We start from the raw sequence: 17368 nt of genomic DNA, 5'->3' as shown, positions 1-17368 counted from the left end.
GATACTGGGTTGGGCCATGATGAAATCACTGAGCTGAGATATAACACTTATGTTCTAGAAAACACTCCATAAGCCTTAGGATAATAGTATAACACTACGCACATATTGTGCCTTATTTCACCCAACTCTGACCACATTCATATAATCACATTTACCAGATGAAGGTGCTGAGTTTCAGAGAAGCTCACCGACAGGGCCTAGATTAGACAGTGAATAGCACAGCTTAGACCTAAACTCTAGTTCTTCTGAACCCTTAAAATGAATGTCCCCATCTTTTCAATCATCAACCTCAATATGCTACTGTTTTAGTCAGCTGTTTCCTGCTGTGACTAAAGGATCTGACCAGAACAACTATCAGGAGGAGAAGTGTATTCAGGGTCTCATGGTTTCTGAGGTCTGAGTCCACAGAAAGCCGGCTCCGTTTCTCAGGGCTCGAGGTGAGGCTGAACATCATGGCAGAGTGTGTGGCAGAGGGAAGCAGCTCATAGCATGGTGATCAAGAAGCAGAGAGAGATTCCACTCTCTATTTACAAAATATATACACCAAAGCCATGCCCTAATTCCCACCTTCTCCAGCCACACCCTACCACTTCAGTTACCATTCAGTTGAATCCCATCAGTGTATTAAATCACCGATTGGGTTAAGACTCTTAAAACCCCATCATGTCTCCTCTGAACCTTCTTGCGTTTTCTCACACGTGAGCTTTTGGGGACACCTCACATCCAAACCATAACCTTGATGCTACCTGGTCATATTCCCATTATGACCCCAGAGAGGAGTAATGGGCTCTAAGAGGTCAAGAGAGCCAAGGTCACCAGGGGTCTTCTGGCTCCAAAGCCTGGTACTCTCCTTCCTCACTTCACCCCTGCTGTGGGAAAGCTCCTCAGAGATTGTGAAGAGATGAAGAATAACAAAGTTCAAAGCAGATTGTGCATGACGAAGAGGGCTTCAGATAAATGCTCTGGGTATCTCTGTTGAGAAACATCCTGGGGGAGCCCCCAGCCTGGCCCAGCATGTGGGTGTGATGAGTGTTTTGAGGTCATGTCAGTCTCCTCTTAGGTGTTATTGTCTATGCTATACGCTCTGGTTGAGGCCAGGATGCCCCTTTCTGGTGACCAGGCATAACCTAATATCCTACATTAGAATGTCCAGCTTTTTTTTTTTTTTTTTTTTTTTTAACAATGTGTTTTCTTTGAGGAAGAATCTGTAGATAGCAAGTTGTGGAGGAAGCTGGTAAAGGAGGCCAGAGTGAACATCACCCTGATGTCGTCTGATGCTTGTTCTTGAAAGCTCGTAGAGCATTTATACCAATCCTCACCTGCTCCTTTTGCCACATACAGAGCAGAGCCTAATGTTACAGTTCTTTCTTTAGAAGCACTGATGGAAAAATGAAAGATGGAGATCAGCTAGGGAACTACTGCAGGAACCCAGTGAGATACAGTGGTGACTTTAAAGTGGCACTTGGGCTGGGTGTGGTGGCAAATGCTTATAACCCCAGCAGTTCAGGAGGTTGAGACAGGAGGATATTGAGTTCAAAGCCAGCCTCAGCAATGGAGAGGCACTAAGCAACTCAGTGAGACCCTGTCTCTAAACAAAATACAAAACAGGGCTGGGGATGTGACTCAGTGGTCAAGTGCCCCTGAGTTCAATCCCTGGTACCAACCCCCCCCCCCAAAAAAAAAAAAAGAAAAAGTGGCACTTGGGGTCAGGAAGTAGACACAAATTGAAGAAGTGCTTCAGAGGAAGAATGACTATCTTAGGGATTAGATGGTGATGAGAAGGAAAGTGAAGGAGAGGCGCTTAGGCTGAGTCCTGGGTTATTTGCCAAGGAATGGAGGTGGGTGAGCATGTCATGCAGAGATAAGGGTCACAAAAGAGAAAGTTCAGGGAGACTAGGAGACTAGGAGGAGCTTAATTTCTTATAGGCTAAAGGAGTGTATTTGGAGGACATTCTCATGAACGTACAGAGAAGGCAAGACTCTCCGTTGGTCCTCCAACTCTGCCCTAAGAACTTGTAGATGTTGGTGCCGTCACCTTTGGCCCTACAGGCTGAATCAGGAAGGACTTGGAAGTGGGGAGTGGGGAGCAGTGGGGTGTACTCGTGGAACTCACAGGGAACGAGAGAAGATTTTAAGCAGCCGCAAGTAGGCTTCCCTGACAGCCCATTATTTTCATGGATTGTTAGGTAGACAGTGTCACATTCAAAGTGTCACAGTGGAATGACTTGGGAATCTTGAGTTAATAGGCCTGAATTTGGGGCGGTAAATTATTAACTGGAAATATGGGGAAAGAAGATCCCTCATTTTTTCCTCTGTCTCTAGAAAATGGCTCTTGAGAAAATGCTGTGTAAATTACCAACAGGCTATTCATGAGTAAACAACCAGTTTAATATGTCATACCAATAAGCAACTAATTTTGTAACTGAAATTAAATACTTACCAATTTGAGAAGCTAAAGCTTGAAGGAGGAAGTGCTAACAGATTGGAAAAACCCAGTGAATTTTTATTCAGACCAAATTATAGGAAGCCCTCAGAGCTCCAGCTTCCTGTAGAGGTATCTTTAGGGAAAGGGAGAAGCAAGAGTGGAATCAGGGGATGCCCCGCCAACTCACCCGACCCCAGCTCCCAGAAGCCGTGAGCTTCACTCTCCTGTGGCTGCTGCTGCTACAGGGAAGCTGGTGGGCCACACATCCTGGATCCCACAGAGGGCTTAGTTTATCATCTACCTGGGTACTAGCTGCTTAGTATCCCTCAGTAAACAAGTTCTTTAGCATTAACTCTTGGGGACACCAAAGTGTGCAGCAAATATCAAAGAGCAGTTAGATTAAGTTCCTTGGACTTTCCAAGCTATACATTACAATGGGGATATAATCCTGAAGCAACAGGCAAGGGCTGTGCCCTCACGAAGCTTTCATTCCACCACGTCTCACAGCTGGAAGAGATTTCAGAGACTGTCTAGGTGCAGATGATGGGAAAAGAAACATGGAATGGCAAATAGAGCCCAGATTTGGGAGTGATGACTCAGAGTCTGTCGTTTCCAACCTACACTATCTTAGACAAGTTTATGTCACTGCAAAATGGGAACGATAAAAATAAGAACCACCTTCCTCAAAGTAAACTCTGCAGGAAGAAAGGGGGTGTGCACCATGATTGGCAAGCACTGAAAAAATGCAATTTATTCTCAGTGAGTTATTTAATTTAATTTGATTTGATTTATTGAGACAGAATCTCACTCTGAGTTCCAGTCTGGCCTTGAACTTCTTAGGCTCAATCACTCCTCCTGACTCAGCCTCCTGAGGAGCTGGGTCTACAGATGTGCATCACCATGCTGGGCAAGATATTTTATTTTTTTTTTAAAAAGGAAAGATAAAGAAGAAGTACTTATGTGTGTATCTTGAAGAAATACCAAATGCCTATCAAATTCTTTCCTCATTTGTCTATCTCCTTTTGTCTCTATGCACACTGGTATCTAGTTGCCTGACAATAAATCAGTCAAGATGGTAATATTAATTAGAGTGATAGAGGCCAATATTGCTTTCAATTGGGAAGGGATGTATTTCATGCTGGTGCATATATTAGTTTAAAAAAAACTCACAAAAAATAAAAACACATGCATTGGAGGTCATGGCTCTCATTCTTATTTATATTAACAGAGTATCTGAGTAGTTTCCCTACAGTGTGTGTGCTTTCTAAGGCCTCTGTAATACCGTCTCCACTTGTGCAGAGAATTCTGCCGTGCAGAACCTGGAATGATCAAAAGGGGAAGGTGTGTGGGGATAATTAGAGGCTACAGAATAAACAATAATATTTATGTTCACTCAAAATCTGAAGCCAGATGGTAGTAAAATCCTTGTGTGGTCAGGAGTCGTCATTGTTTCATACAAAAGAAAAAACACATAGGCACATATTTATAATAATTGTCTTCCATGTATATGAAAAATGAAATGCATGTCTTTGCAATGAATAAGTATATATTAGTGAGACTATCGTAAATGGAAACATGGTTTTCAGTAATTTTAGCTCTATTGCTAACGTGAATTTTTCAACATAATGCTGACATCTCTGGTCTTGGAAATGAGAAGATAAAATCCATAGGCATGTTATAGAAAGAAAACGTCAAGTGGCATTTACAGAGTGCCTTCTGTACCTGGCACTATGTGATGCACATCTCATTAGCTCATTAATACCCACCTCCATGCCTTCTTCTATTTAGGTCCTTGGACATATGACCCTCAATGCCCAGTGTATTTTTCACGATCCCTTCTGCTCCCCTAACAAGAGTTACTCCTTCCCAGTCCACTCTTCACCTGGATGTCTCATTCCCTTCAGAATTCTACCTGGGTCCAAGTTTGCCCAGGTTTTCCTTTTCCTGTTTCACAGGAAGCCAGCATTTCCCTATCATGTGTTGTCACAGAGGTCTGTCTTCCTCATTGAAGGTCCTGGGAAGTGATCATCTCACTTTTTTCACTATTATAAACCCAGTGCACAGGCCATTCCTAGCATATTGAATGTCCCTCACAATGTTGGTTGAATGAACAAATGAATTAGTTATTCTGTAAGCTAAGTATTACTGGTCCCAATTTTCAGATAAGAGTATGAGGCTGATCAGAATTAGTAAGTGCACACACTGCTAGTAGATGTTAGATCCTGTAGGTCTCCGAGTTGAGACAAATAACCTGATGATTCTCTCGGTTACTATCAACCAGAGTGGGGAGTGTCCTGGAGTCCTGAAATGGATCTTTTTTTTCTCCTTTGCTGGTATATAGTCAGTGAGTGTTACTGAAAAAACAAATGCCTAAAAAAATCTATGGTACAGAGTGCAGCAATTAACATGGAGCTCAGGAGCAGCCAAAGCTTCTGCTGGGGACAGATCAGTGAGGTAGATGCAACTCATTCTGGGCTTTCTGAACATCATCTGCGTGGTCTCACCCAGGATGCAAGCTCGAGGGAGTTTGGAGACCAGCACCAGATATATCCTGGTCCTCTGGCTGCTGAAAGACTCTTCTAAGGTATTGAGGTAACACACAAATAGGAGAAAAAGTCCCATAAACCAGAGGAGACAAGTAACTGGAACAGGCCCCCAGTCTGGTACAAAAGGATCACCTCCACCTTTCTCTACCCATGACCTTGGAAAGCCACTAGCTTCCCTCCTAAAGTTTAAGTTTTCACACACGCAATGTTAGGCAAATGGAGAAGAATCAGGGCAGTGAGCCAGCCAGATCTGATACTCAGGTGTGTTTTGGTCTTGCCTGTTTGCCATGCATAGAATGGCGTCCCATCAAAAGTTACCCATTGAAGTCCTAAACCCCTGTAGATCAGAAAACGACCTTAACTAGAGGTGGAGTCTATAGAGAGCTACTCAAGTTAAAATGAGATCATTAAGGTGGGTTGTAATTCAATATAACCCGTGTCCTTATCAAAGGGGGAATTTGGACACAGTAACAGACGTGCCTACAGGGAAAATACCACACAAACCTGGAGATGGGAGATGAAAATCCACATGATTTGAAGAAATGAGACCTGTGGCACATTCTCCCATCACAGCCCCCGGAAGGAACCAAGCATGCCAGCACCTAGATGTTGGACTTGTAGCACCCAGCCCCATGAGATGACAACTTCTGTTGTTTGAATTACTCAGTCTGTGCTACTTTATGTCAGCCCTGCCAAACCAGGACCCCAGAGCCTCTTCTCACTTTCCTCACCATTCTCTAGTTTCTTCGGTTCAGCTGCTTGGCCCATTTGCCTTGTCAGATGGTGTTTCGGGCATTAAAGTCTATCATTCCTGATGAGACCATCCCAAAGGGATTTTTGAGTGATTTCTCATACTATTCCCTGAATGTGTTTTTTTTTTTTTTCTCCTTTTGGTCCTGAGTATTGAACCTAGGGTCTCATGCATGCCAGGTAAGCACTCTACCACTGAGCTACATCCCCAGCTCCCTATTCCCTGAAAGTCTTTAAAAATCTAAGAAGCAAAGATCCAATTCCACAGGAAGTTCTATTTCAGATCCCCAATCCAGTGCTATATCCGTAAATGTTTAATCCTCAGCTCTCCTTGAGGAGATGGAGAGGAAAACCCTGTTTTGTAGTATTTGTCAATTTCCCATCATGACAGATTTCAAAGCTACTGACATGCCTGAATTCTGCAAACCACTGCTCTGAGCATCAGAAAACCAGGGTCCTCTGACATTCAGGTTTGTTTTTGTCTTGCCTGTATGCCATGCATAGAACGGTGTCCCATCAAAAGTTGCACGTTAAAATTCTAAACCCTTGTAGATCAGAAAATGACCTTTACTAGAGGCAGAGTCTATAAAGAGCTACTCAAGTTAAAATGAGATCATTAAGGTGGGTTGTAATTCAATATGACCCGTGTCCTTATCAAAGGGGGAATTTGGACAACCTCTGCTTTTGATTCGCCCAGGGAGTTGTGATAAGACTCTAGGTCCTGAGGTTCGTCATTTGTGAAATGAAAAGGTTCTAACAGGTTCGAGGATTGTGGGTTGAACAAGTAAACTATCAATTTTGTCACCAAAGGTACTTAAAATATTGGAGATCTAGATCAGGTTTATTTCAGGAGGCGGAGAGAAGGTTCCGTTGCTTATTAAAAAGGCATGACTTCTGAGGTCCCCTCTGCTGAAATGTGTTGGGTTCTTCCACGACTCCAGACTAAATTGTCAGCCCCACTCAGAGACTTTAAAAGGTGGCACTGAAGGGGGCAAGGAGAAGAGCCAGCTGGGTGACCAGTTATCACAATGGAGGAGCACAGACCAGAACCACTGCCTGGGTCCCAGTGACACTGCACATTTCCTGAGCATGTTTCTTCCAGAAGAGTCTTCCCACAATTTATATGAAGGAAGGAATATTTTTACCTACCCTTGGCCGGCATCCAGGTCTGGGGTGGCAGGTGGCAGCTGTTTAACAGCCGATGGTGACACTGCACAACAATTAGGGCAGGAAGTGTTGAAGGCTGCGTTGCACGGATACTGCTGAGGTGGAATTAAGGTCAAAGGACCGCAGCTCCCCTAACTGCATCCAGCCCCTGCCCCAGCTAGAGCCTCCTCCACAGACTGCAGGATGTGGGAGCACAGGGGCTGGCTTTCTAAAGTAGAGAATCTTGCATAAAACTGGAGTCCTGGCCCAGTGGTCCAGGGCAGGTCTTCATCACCCCCCTCCCCTCCCCCTTCCCTTCCCCTTCCCTTCCCCATCCCCTTCCCTTCTCTTCCCATCCAGCCTGTTCCTTTTACTTTTTTGGTACTGGGGATCTAACCCAGGATGTTATACCACTGAGCTACATCCCCAATTCTTTTTATTTTTATTTCAAGACAGGGTTTTGCTAAGTTTCCCAGGCTCACTTTGAACTTGCAATCCTCCTGCTTCAGCCTCCCAAGTAGCTCGGATTATAAGTGTGTGCCCCTGTGCTTGGCTAAGGCACTACTTTAGAGAGTGCCAGGGCAGAGAATACTGACTTTCTTATTCATGGAGACCCTGTGTCTGCTGGTAATGTAGAGGGTAGGTTGAAGAGGAATTCAGGATCCAGGAGACCAGGTAGCAAATAATAGTATCTCAGTGACAGATCATATACCTATCAATCAGGACGACTGACGAAGGTGGAGTTTGTTCACAGCAGGGTCAGCCACTTGCTCTTGCTTGTGCAGCTCTTTCTTCAAACTTTCCTTTTGTTGACAATTGTGCCCTTCCATTGTCCCCAAGCTTGTCTGTTTTCCTGATTGAGGGTAAAATAGCCTTTCCTTGCATGCCATATTTCTACTTGGGCACAGAATAGGATCGAGTCAATATCACCCCAGAAACCTTGGGCCACGGAAGTGGAATCATAGCTTCCAAGTAGGCTTAATATCTCTGTAGAGAAACAAGATGCTCAAGAGAATTTAGACCTAAAAAGGCAGAGTTAACATGGTGTTTCTCTTATTCTTACCACAGTTGGGCAGAGAGATTTGAGGAGATGATGATGAGATTCGAGTGCATGCAAAGAGTTTTAGGCCTGGAAATGGCCTTGGGGATGGACTTTAGGTCAAAGAAATCATGTTGGTTTTACCTTAATCCAATCACCTTTTTACTACCTTCAGCTTCCTTCTTATCCAAACTGCCAGCATCTCTCCCAGCAATATTACCATTGCCCCTACCTGCTTCCCCTGCTTTACCCTACGTCCCTTAGACCCAGTGTAGCCGTACAAGTAAACCTCTTACAATATGCACTGGATGGTGCCACCCTTTTTCTCTAATGCCTTCCCTGGTAATTCACTTGAAAGTCCTCAAAATAGACTCCAAAGCCTTAGAGGACTGGCTCTATATTGCCTCTCTGATCTTACTTCTCACCATTCTCCGTTGCCCTAGAACCTCCTAATTGTGCTGGGGCAGCCACGCTCACCTCCTGTTCTTCAACAAGCTCCTGACCTTTGCTCCACCCGCAACTCGCACATGTGCTTCCCATAGATATCTGCTGCGTAACTCCCTTTCCTCCCTCAGGTTCCCTGGAGATCTCACCTTCACCCTGAGGCTTGCCTGGACCATGCTATTTCTAATCAGCTTGTGCGTCCCTCTCCCACTCCCCCTCTGCTCTCCTTAAGCTGCTTTCCTTTTCTTCCCCACAGGACTTAACACCTCTTAGCACAACAGATATTTTTTATATTTATCATGCAGATGAATATCTGTCTGCTAGGATGAAGCTCTACAAGGGCAGAGATCATCCTCTCTTGTTGCCTGAAGTATGCCTGCCTCATGGTGAAGCTGTCTGAATGGAAGAGAATGTAATTAAAGAGAATGTAACTTTAAAAAAAAAATCATGAAGTAGTTTTAAACTCACAGGATGCTTGTAAAAACCCCACAAAGAGTCCAAATACACCCTTACAACATTTTGCCACCATTTTTCCTTGACAATGTTTAATGATGTTAATGTTAACATCACTAAGCATAAGAGTAATAAAATGTATGGAATCTTTTTTTAGGTTGCAAAGACTTTCTTTTTTTTTCCTGGTCACTCCCTACATTTCTAAGATAGGGAGGGCAAAGGTCAATAAGCCCAGGAACAGATGAGGAAAGTGAGGTTCATCAGGATCAGTGCCATCCTGCCCAAGATCACACAGGTAGAAGGAGCAAGCACAGGACTGGGGTAGAGGTGGGGTAGAGCTGAGGTTCAATCACCAATGGTCGGGTTGCCTCTGTGCAGTGCCACAGTTGGACAGCACAGCTCCTGGGTTAAGAGTGGCTCTCTGACACCATGAAGATGGCAGCTGCCTCATGTAGCTGGGATGCCCCCGGAACAGCTGCAACCCACACCACAAAGAGCGTGAGTCAGCCTCATTCCTGCCCTCTCCGCAGCACGTGTTCCCTTCACTCAGTCCCTCTGTGCCCAATACCCACCGTGCCAGCGAGGGAGGTGATACTGCCAGTGGGGCTGACCGCAAGGTCCTCAGGCGCCCTCCAGCCTGGTGACTGAGATGCCATCTGGCACCCACCACAGCTGCAGGGCCTCCCATCTGGCCCCAGAAGGCAGGATCACAGGAGCATCGGGTCAGCAGAGGAAGTACCTGCCACCACTGGGGAAGGCACCGTCAGCTCCTACATGGAGCCAGTTACTTGATAGTCTCCAGGCCTCAGCTTCCTCAACTGTAAAATGGGGAGAACAAATGGTTCTGACCTGGGTCAGGAAGTTGGAGACCCCTGATCCTAAACAGGAAAACTACCAGTCTTGGGGACCCATCAGCAGGGACAAAGACAGTCAAGAAGGAGGATGGGGGTGGGGAGATCTGAAGCTATTGTGAGGACCAAAGGAGGTCAGGTGCATGGTCAGTGGTCAAACAGTGTTCACAGTAAGAGTGGAGAGAAGATGGCCTGTCTTGAGTCTCCTCCCAGGTTTGCCACCCAGTCCTAACCCAGGCCCTTGCTTCTCTCAAAATTCTTCAGTAGCCTCCACTGTGGCCTCCTGGCCACCGATGCCCCTTTTCCATCCAATGTGCACACTGTTGTCAGAGGAATTTTCCTAGAACACAGCTGTGCCTTGTGTCATTTTTCTGTTTGAAATCCTCCACTGGCTCCCCAGCAGCTCCCAAGTTAGGTTCCAACAATTCACCCTGACACTCAAGCCTCTCAACAAACAGCCCCAACTTCTCTGCTCCACTCCACACCAATGCAGTGCTCTAGTAAACCCATCTCCACTGCCTCCTGACAAGGGCTAACTGTCTATCCTGGCTGAGAACAATTAAATGGAATAAAAGGTCGGAATCGTGTTCTGGGGTCAGAAAACTTGAGTTGGAGTAGCTATGTGTGGCCTTGAGCAAGTTGAATTCTCCATAAACAAGGTTTTGATAATGGCACCGCCCGCAGGGATGCTTGTGAGGAAAAAAGAAGGGTGCGAAGCACCGGTGTCTTCAATAGTGCTTCTCATGATTGACTCACCCATTCCGCACGCTGACAGCCCCACCATGCCCCTGCTCTGTGGACATCTGGCTGCCCCCCTCAGGAGACTCCCCTTTCTTGTCCTCATGCACCTGAGGGCCTCCCTCTTTCCCCCTTTACCATGGAGTCCCTTGATTAAGCTCGTTTTTCCTGCCCAGATGTGAATTCCCAGAAGGTTGGGAGAAGCCTGTTTCTCACAGGTCTCTGTGTCTTTCTCAGGATCTAGGACAGCACCCAGCACCTAGAAGGCCTCAGCTGGGAAGTGCTGGATCAAAGAATAAAAGAGTGAGATTGGGCAAGACACAATAAGAAATGAAGGCCTTAGACGAGTCAAGTTGGGGGAAGCATCCTGAAACTCTACAGGTAAGATGTCACTTTTCAAAATGGCAGACACACAGGCGGGCCACCCATGGGCTCTGAGTTAGGAAAACTCCCTTTATCACAGAACGAGGTCATCAGAGAGCCCAGGCTGCAGCAGCTTTCTCTGCCCAGGGCCCTGTTGTACTGGAGCAGGCAGGGCATTATAAGCAAGGTGTGGACAAAATGGGGGTGAGTGGGAGGGGCGGCCTGGCTTGAATCCTTCTTCTAATGACAGCAAGCTCACTATTCCAGGGGGGGAGGGCTGTCAAAAAATGGTCCCCTGTTGCAATTCACCTTGGTTTGCTGAAGCATCTTTAAAAAGTCAGCTACTCTGGCCTCTGAAAGCTAGTTCAATGATTCTTAAAGTTGATCTCAGAAGAGCAACACTGGAGGACCATGAAGGCTCCCTAGGACATACTGACTCAGCCACTCTGGGGACAGGTCTGCCACCTGTGTTGTATCTGGCCCTCCAGGAAATTCTGAGGCGTGTTCAAGTTTGAGAACCAAAGGACTTCATCCCTGGGGCTTACAAAGTTGTCTCCATTTTTGTTTGTAATCTCAGTTATGGGCTTGATTTTTCTTTTATTTTCTTTTTCTTTTTTCCAGTGAGTTCTTAGGCAGATGCCCAGTGTTACAAAGTGGAATCCAGCAGAGCTCCTCTGTTGGCGGAGGGACAGGGGCCCACCCACTCTGACTGCCTCATCCGGGCACAGTCTGCTCAGTATGAAGCTCTGGTCTCTAATACCTCAAGGTGGCCATAGAGTTTGGAGTTGGGCCTTGCCTAGGCCCATGCTGCTGGGGCTAATCACCCCAAGAAAGCATCTTGTATTGGCATCACGCTAGAGACCCCAGCAGACACCACTGTGTATCTATCCAGGGGCCTGAGGCAGCATGGGGCCCAGAGTCCTCAGAAAGGGTGATCCTGAAGCCCAGGGAGCCCTGGCAAGGACGGTGGCTGAGGCCCCAGGGTGCAGACAGCGTGGGCCTCCTTACTCCAGACAAGTTGGCCTGCGCCACATTTGAGGGTGCGAGGAGGGAGCGGCCCTGTGTTTTGGGAAGGCGGCAGTCACACTTCATTTTCACGCTGGCTGCTTTTGGAGACAATATGGCACCACTCAGATTTTTATATCCTCCCTTTCATGAAGCTCAGCAGATCGTGTGAAGCAGTCAAGAGGCCCGCGGAAATATTCATCTGGACCCACACACTCGCTCTGTCTGCCTCTCCCGCCCTGTCTGTGTGGACCGGTGAGTCACTTGACTGCCTTTCTCATTTCATTTTGTAGAGAAGAAGAGGAGGATGAGGGGAAGCCGGCCGGGAGGGGATGGGGATGTTGGGGAAACCCGTGGTTAGAGAACCTCACAGCAGAGGCCACACTGTTGGAGAAGCAGAAGTTAGAATGATTTGGAGACTGTCCTAGGTGACAGATGATGGCTAAGGGATTCTTCAAGGGCACAGAACAAGAGAGAAGGCAGATATTCCTTCCCTGGCCTGAGGTGGCAGAGACCATGTCAATAGCAGAGGGTGGAGTGGAGACAAGAGAGTTAAGGACTGTGGCCCTCAAAGTCAATGTGAAAGTGCCCATCTTCCTAATTCCACACAGCCAGGCAGAAGGAAATCTCCAAGGTCTGGGGCACCCCACCCAAGTCAGTTATGTAATGGTGTCATTCTCCAAAGGAGAGGAAGTACTATGCTGTAGGCAGGCACTGGTGTTGGTCCTCTGGGTCCAGGTACTGTGAAACAGAGACCAGGTCTCTTCACATCTGCAAGTAGAAAATAATAATCTTGACCCCTTTCTCTTGCCCAGGGAACATTGAAAAAGCACAAAAGGCAGGGTTGATCATATTAGAAGTTCTCTTTTGTCTAATCTTGCCAGTTACAAGTGCTTTTATCCATGATCTCATCTGATCCCCCAATCAATCCTGGCCACAAATTGTTATCCTTTTGAGGAAATTGAGTTTGGAAGAGTTCAGACTCTCCCAAGGTCAAATAGCAGCTCAGTGTGGCCCAGGTTTCTTGATTCTCAGTTCATTGTTTGCTCCTGGATCCCTCCACCCACCCACCCACCTTTTCATCTGTGAAGTACAAAGTCCTTCCAAGAAAAAGATCAGTCCCAGGGGGTCATCATGATTCCTTATCACTCCACATCTTTGCAACCTCAACAAACAATATATTTTTTCCCACTCCTGGAACCCAGTGCTTTTTCTCCATGAAGACTGACTGTGTTTCCTCTGGACAATCTGGCAAAAGATTTGGCTGTGACTTTTGCTCTATTTATCCCTGAGCCCAGACAGAATTCCTTAAGATTCCACGTGGCTTATTCCATTTGCTAGATCTCAGTTGGAGTCAGTGGGAAGCATTGCTTTCCTGTGGATTCCGGAGAGCTTGACTCTATGACCTTTCAGACTGTTCAAACACTGGGACTGCATGACTTTATAACCTAGAAGAAAAAACTCCTAAGGCATTTCAGGGGCAGGGAGCTTCCCAGGGGAAAGGGATTGTGGCACGTGTTTGGAATTTGCTGAGTTGAAATCTAGTGGAGAAGCGAGTGGGCTCAGGTATAGGGAAGCTCTAGAGCCAGGGACCTCTTCCCACCTGCTTACATGGTGGGAGTCCCTCACCTGTCTCTGAATTCCCTCTCCACCACACTTCTGAAATAGGGGTGGTAACAGCTGTCTGTAAAATGCTTTGTGACCAGGCAGCAAGCATTGTACTGTGGCCAAGTATTATGGAACAGATGAGCTTTTCCTAAACTCATCCCCTAAGGCACCCATGTGTGGAATATTTGGAGAAACACAAAATGCCTTTGCTAGAAGGGGTTTTAGCAGTTATTGTGCCAAACCATCTACTCTCTTAATATATGCCCTCTATGCTACTGTCGGGGCGAGGCGGCGTGGCTTGAATCCTTCTAATGACAGCAAGCTCACTATTCCAGAAGGTGGCTCTTTCCTTTGTTGCACATCTCCGTCAGGAAGGGCTGCCCTACAATGAATGGGAAACTAGTTGCTTTTAAGTTTCACTGCTCTTTACTATTCCTATCCTTTAAGGGACTCCTCAGAGTAAATCCACTTTCCATCCAGTAGATTGAAGGTGGCCTCGCTTTACCTTTCTTTTTAGGGAGTCTATGGTTGCTTTTTGACCTAGGATGGATGCCTTGTTCAGTGAAGGTGAGAAAAAAGTAATCTGAATTTATCTCTTCTAGTCCTTCTTAGAACCGGGAATGAGGCCTTGTACATCCCCATATCCCTGTTTCTAGTGGGTACTCACCAGCCTGTCTGTTTCACTATCCGGCTTATCGTTATAGTGCTGGTTACTGTATTTCCGCAAAAAAACACAATCAAATGTTAACCAGAAAAAAAAATTTAAAGGAAGAAAAGAGTATCTGAACAGAGGACGGAATGCTTCTATGATGGCTTCAGCACTGAGGCGGAAAAGAAAGATGCTTGCTCTGTCGTGCACACCTGTGGCCCTTGGAAGGGATATTTATCACAGATGGACTGGGCTTCTGTTTAGTCCTCTAGGGATTACGAGCCCGCCAGTCTCTCCCCTGCCGTAAGCAATGCTCAAGGCTGCAGATTTAAACAGAACAGCATTTCAAAAACACCAAAAGATTTTCTGCTATGCCCATGGTAAATTTTTGATAGCTCAAATATCCAATATTCTGGGATTCGTTTTATGTTTGAGCAACAGAGGGAGGGGAAAGATCAAGGGATTTGAGTCTAAAACCTATGTTTGGATAAGGACTCTCATTTCTTGGATTTGTGATTATTGACCAATTCACTTCATCTCTGTAAGTCTCAGATTCTGAATCAGTAACATAGAAGAAGAAAAAAAAATCCTAAATGGTGGAGTGTGTGTGTATGTGTTATTTTCAATATCAAATGAGCCAAAGTTTCTTCTGCTGACTACATTAATTATTGTCAACATCAGAATGGTCTGCCCTGAAATACTCAAGTTATCCAAGGTATCAAGTGCTAATTTGTAATGAAGCAGGGAAATAACTTTTGGTACTTTCAGTATCTGGGGATGTTAGATTACAGAAATATAAGTCTGAGTCTCTATCAACTAGTCATTACAGATTAAAGAGGGAGACAAGTCTTAAGTGCTTTTATAAATATTGGAAGGTGAAACTCTCACCTGCCATTTTGGTTTGAAATCTTTATAATCTATTACAGATATACACCTACTTGCCTTTGTAATAAGCACCTCGGGTCACCAGGAAAATATCTAAAGAAAACTGTACCCAACCTAGATCTTTATTTTTCCCCATCCATCAGTTCTTCCATCTATCCATTCATTCATTTATTCACCACATTTACTGTTTCTACTATATGCTGTAAGGAATCTAAAATGGTTTTTTTTTTGTTTTGTTGTTGTTGTTGTTGTTGTTGTTTTGTCTAAAAGATTTCCCACTGTATAGTTGAAGATATGAAACATGTGCCCAAAGAATAACAATACATGGCAGAGCGAAGTAAATACTACCCGATACTTACATACAAGTAGATGTGGAAACTCAAGGAAAGAGTAACTAATTCCATCTCCCTACTAGTAAGGAGAATAAGAGAGTATTAGTGAGGTTTTACCTATTCAAATAAGTAAAATTAAAGCACACACACACAGGGAGTGTGGGAATTCATACTCCAGTTGGGTTTGGTTTCTGGCTCCCCATCTCCTAGCTGTGTGGCTCCAGACATCGCTCTCCCTGACAGTTTTCTCAGAATCCTCCCTATCTCGTAGGATTGTCAAGAGATAATGAGATGATACATGCCCAGGGTGTAGTAAGCAACCAGTGCACATTGGTTGGGATTGCTATTATTCCACACAGGAGGTGATAACACAAGTGAAGCCTCAATGGATGACTATAAAACTGAGAAAGGCAGCGATGAAGAGCCAGGGTGTTCCAAGCAGAGGAGCAATCTGAGCAAAGTCCCAGGGGAAGAAAGTGTTCAGAGAAAGATGACCAGCCCTGTGTGTTTATACAGTAGCAGGTGTGGGTGATCACAGGAATGGGGTGGGGCTGGAGTCTGTTGAAGGTATGGTTAAAGAAGTAGGTCACTGGTCTTCGAAGGCTAAGGATTCTGATCCTGGTAGATCAGGGTTTCCAAAGAACAAGGCATGTTCCTGGATGGCTATGCAAGTCATACCGAATTTTCAATGATACTTACATCCATTTTAAAAAAGAAAAGAAAATTACCATTATTTCTTATAGCACTGATTAGGGGACCCTCTTTGGATCCTTGTGTCCAATGGTTTCTTATAACATCTCCAAGTAAGGCTATTCTGAGGAAAGGGGTGAGGTGCTGTGCTCTGGAGGGCCCAGGGGTGTACACACTGCCATTCTCATCTATCTGGTTCATGGATTTGTAGATTCCCTATCTCGATGGAACCAAATGAACCCTCACAAAATGGATCAGTGTTGTAAAAAGATTTCTGCAACAAACCTGTGGATGGAGAATAATACAATAAACCCAAGGGAATAACAAATACATGGTAGAGACTGCCTCCTCTAAATTGACTTTCTTTGAGATACATTTGGGGGGTTAGAACCAATCTCATGACCTAATCTATATAGCAAACAGTGGTCCAAAAATATAAATAAGTAAATGAGAAATATCAGGAGAAATGCTTGGAAATATAGGTTTTCATGTGCCATTATTAATGATGACCCCTGCCTACAGTACTGATTATACCTTGAGGTGGTAGAGAGTGTAACGTCATGCAGATTAGCATCCATTTCAAAGTACTCCTTATCTCATCTTTATAATTTTATAATTTATAATTTTCTAGTTTGACTTACGTTTGACAATGTGCACCACACTAGTGGTGTGGTTTTACACATGTGCTTACACACATACTATCAGTCTATTGGGTTGTTCTTCCCAGTGGAGTTCCACAGAGACGAGTGCAGAGACTGCTGAATGAGGCCATGGGAAATGCAAGGTTATGCTCAGAGGCGCTGTTGGGGTGACAAACTTCATATATTTTCTAGAAAAACAAAAGGCAATGCACAAACAATTCGGGACGCTGGATTCTGGAAGAGATTGTTTAAAACTTGGCTCTTCCATCACCAGATTCTCTCTTCCCCACCAAGGTCAACTTCCAACTTCCTCAAGCCACTTGCAAGAATTTCTGCATGGACACATTTACTGCCTGTATGCTGAGAAAACCTTCCACGGCTGTTTTCCTTTCCTCCAGGTCTCTCACTGAATGAGAAGCCAATTCTAAGAACAGCCTCTGGCTTTGACTCGTGGTTTGAGGCCATTAGGTTTGTCTTGTGATGTGGGAATTCCAGGCTTACCTGTTTGAAGGAGGTAAAATTCCAGAATGGTCACAGGTACGGGCTCTGGAGTTAGCCTGTTTGACTCAGCTCTAAAATCCCAGCAAATTGTTAGCTGTGAGTGACTGACTTTCTGCCTAAGTTTCCTCCTCTATAAAGTAGGGATAATCAGCATAGCTGTGTGGCAGTGTAAAAAAGGTAGAGTATAATTCCTGGCATAGAGTAAATTCCCGAGGAATGTGAGTTCATCTCATTACAATGGAATGAATGGGGCATGAGCTCAGAGCCTGGGGCAGAACCAGGAAGGAGGCTTCCAGAATGCA

At 45.2% G+C, this 17368-nt stretch overlaps 1 long non-coding RNA gene across 3 annotated transcripts in view; it reads left to right on the top strand.

Moving 5' to 3' along the window:
- LOC144253323 (uncharacterized) overlaps positions 1 to 17368 on the top strand; it is a 220326-nt gene that overhangs the window by 71385 nt on the left and 131573 nt on the right. For all 3 annotated transcript variants that reach the window (XR_013343275.1, XR_013343276.1, XR_013343277.1), the window contains exons 3-4: positions 10630 to 10773; positions 11916 to 12015. This is a non-coding gene — a long non-coding RNA (uncharacterized LOC144253323). The remainder of the gene's footprint in view (positions 1 to 10629; positions 10774 to 11915; positions 12016 to 17368) is intronic.

The sequence above is a fragment of the Urocitellus parryii genome, chromosome 2 (genome assembly GCF_045843805.1).
Source record: "Urocitellus parryii isolate mUroPar1 chromosome 2, mUroPar1.hap1, whole genome shotgun sequence".
Classification (NCBI taxonomy): Eukaryota; Metazoa; Chordata; class Mammalia; order Rodentia; family Sciuridae; genus Urocitellus; species Urocitellus parryii.
Note: the sequence above shows the minus strand (reverse complement) of the source record. Positions and strands in the feature narration are given on the sequence as shown.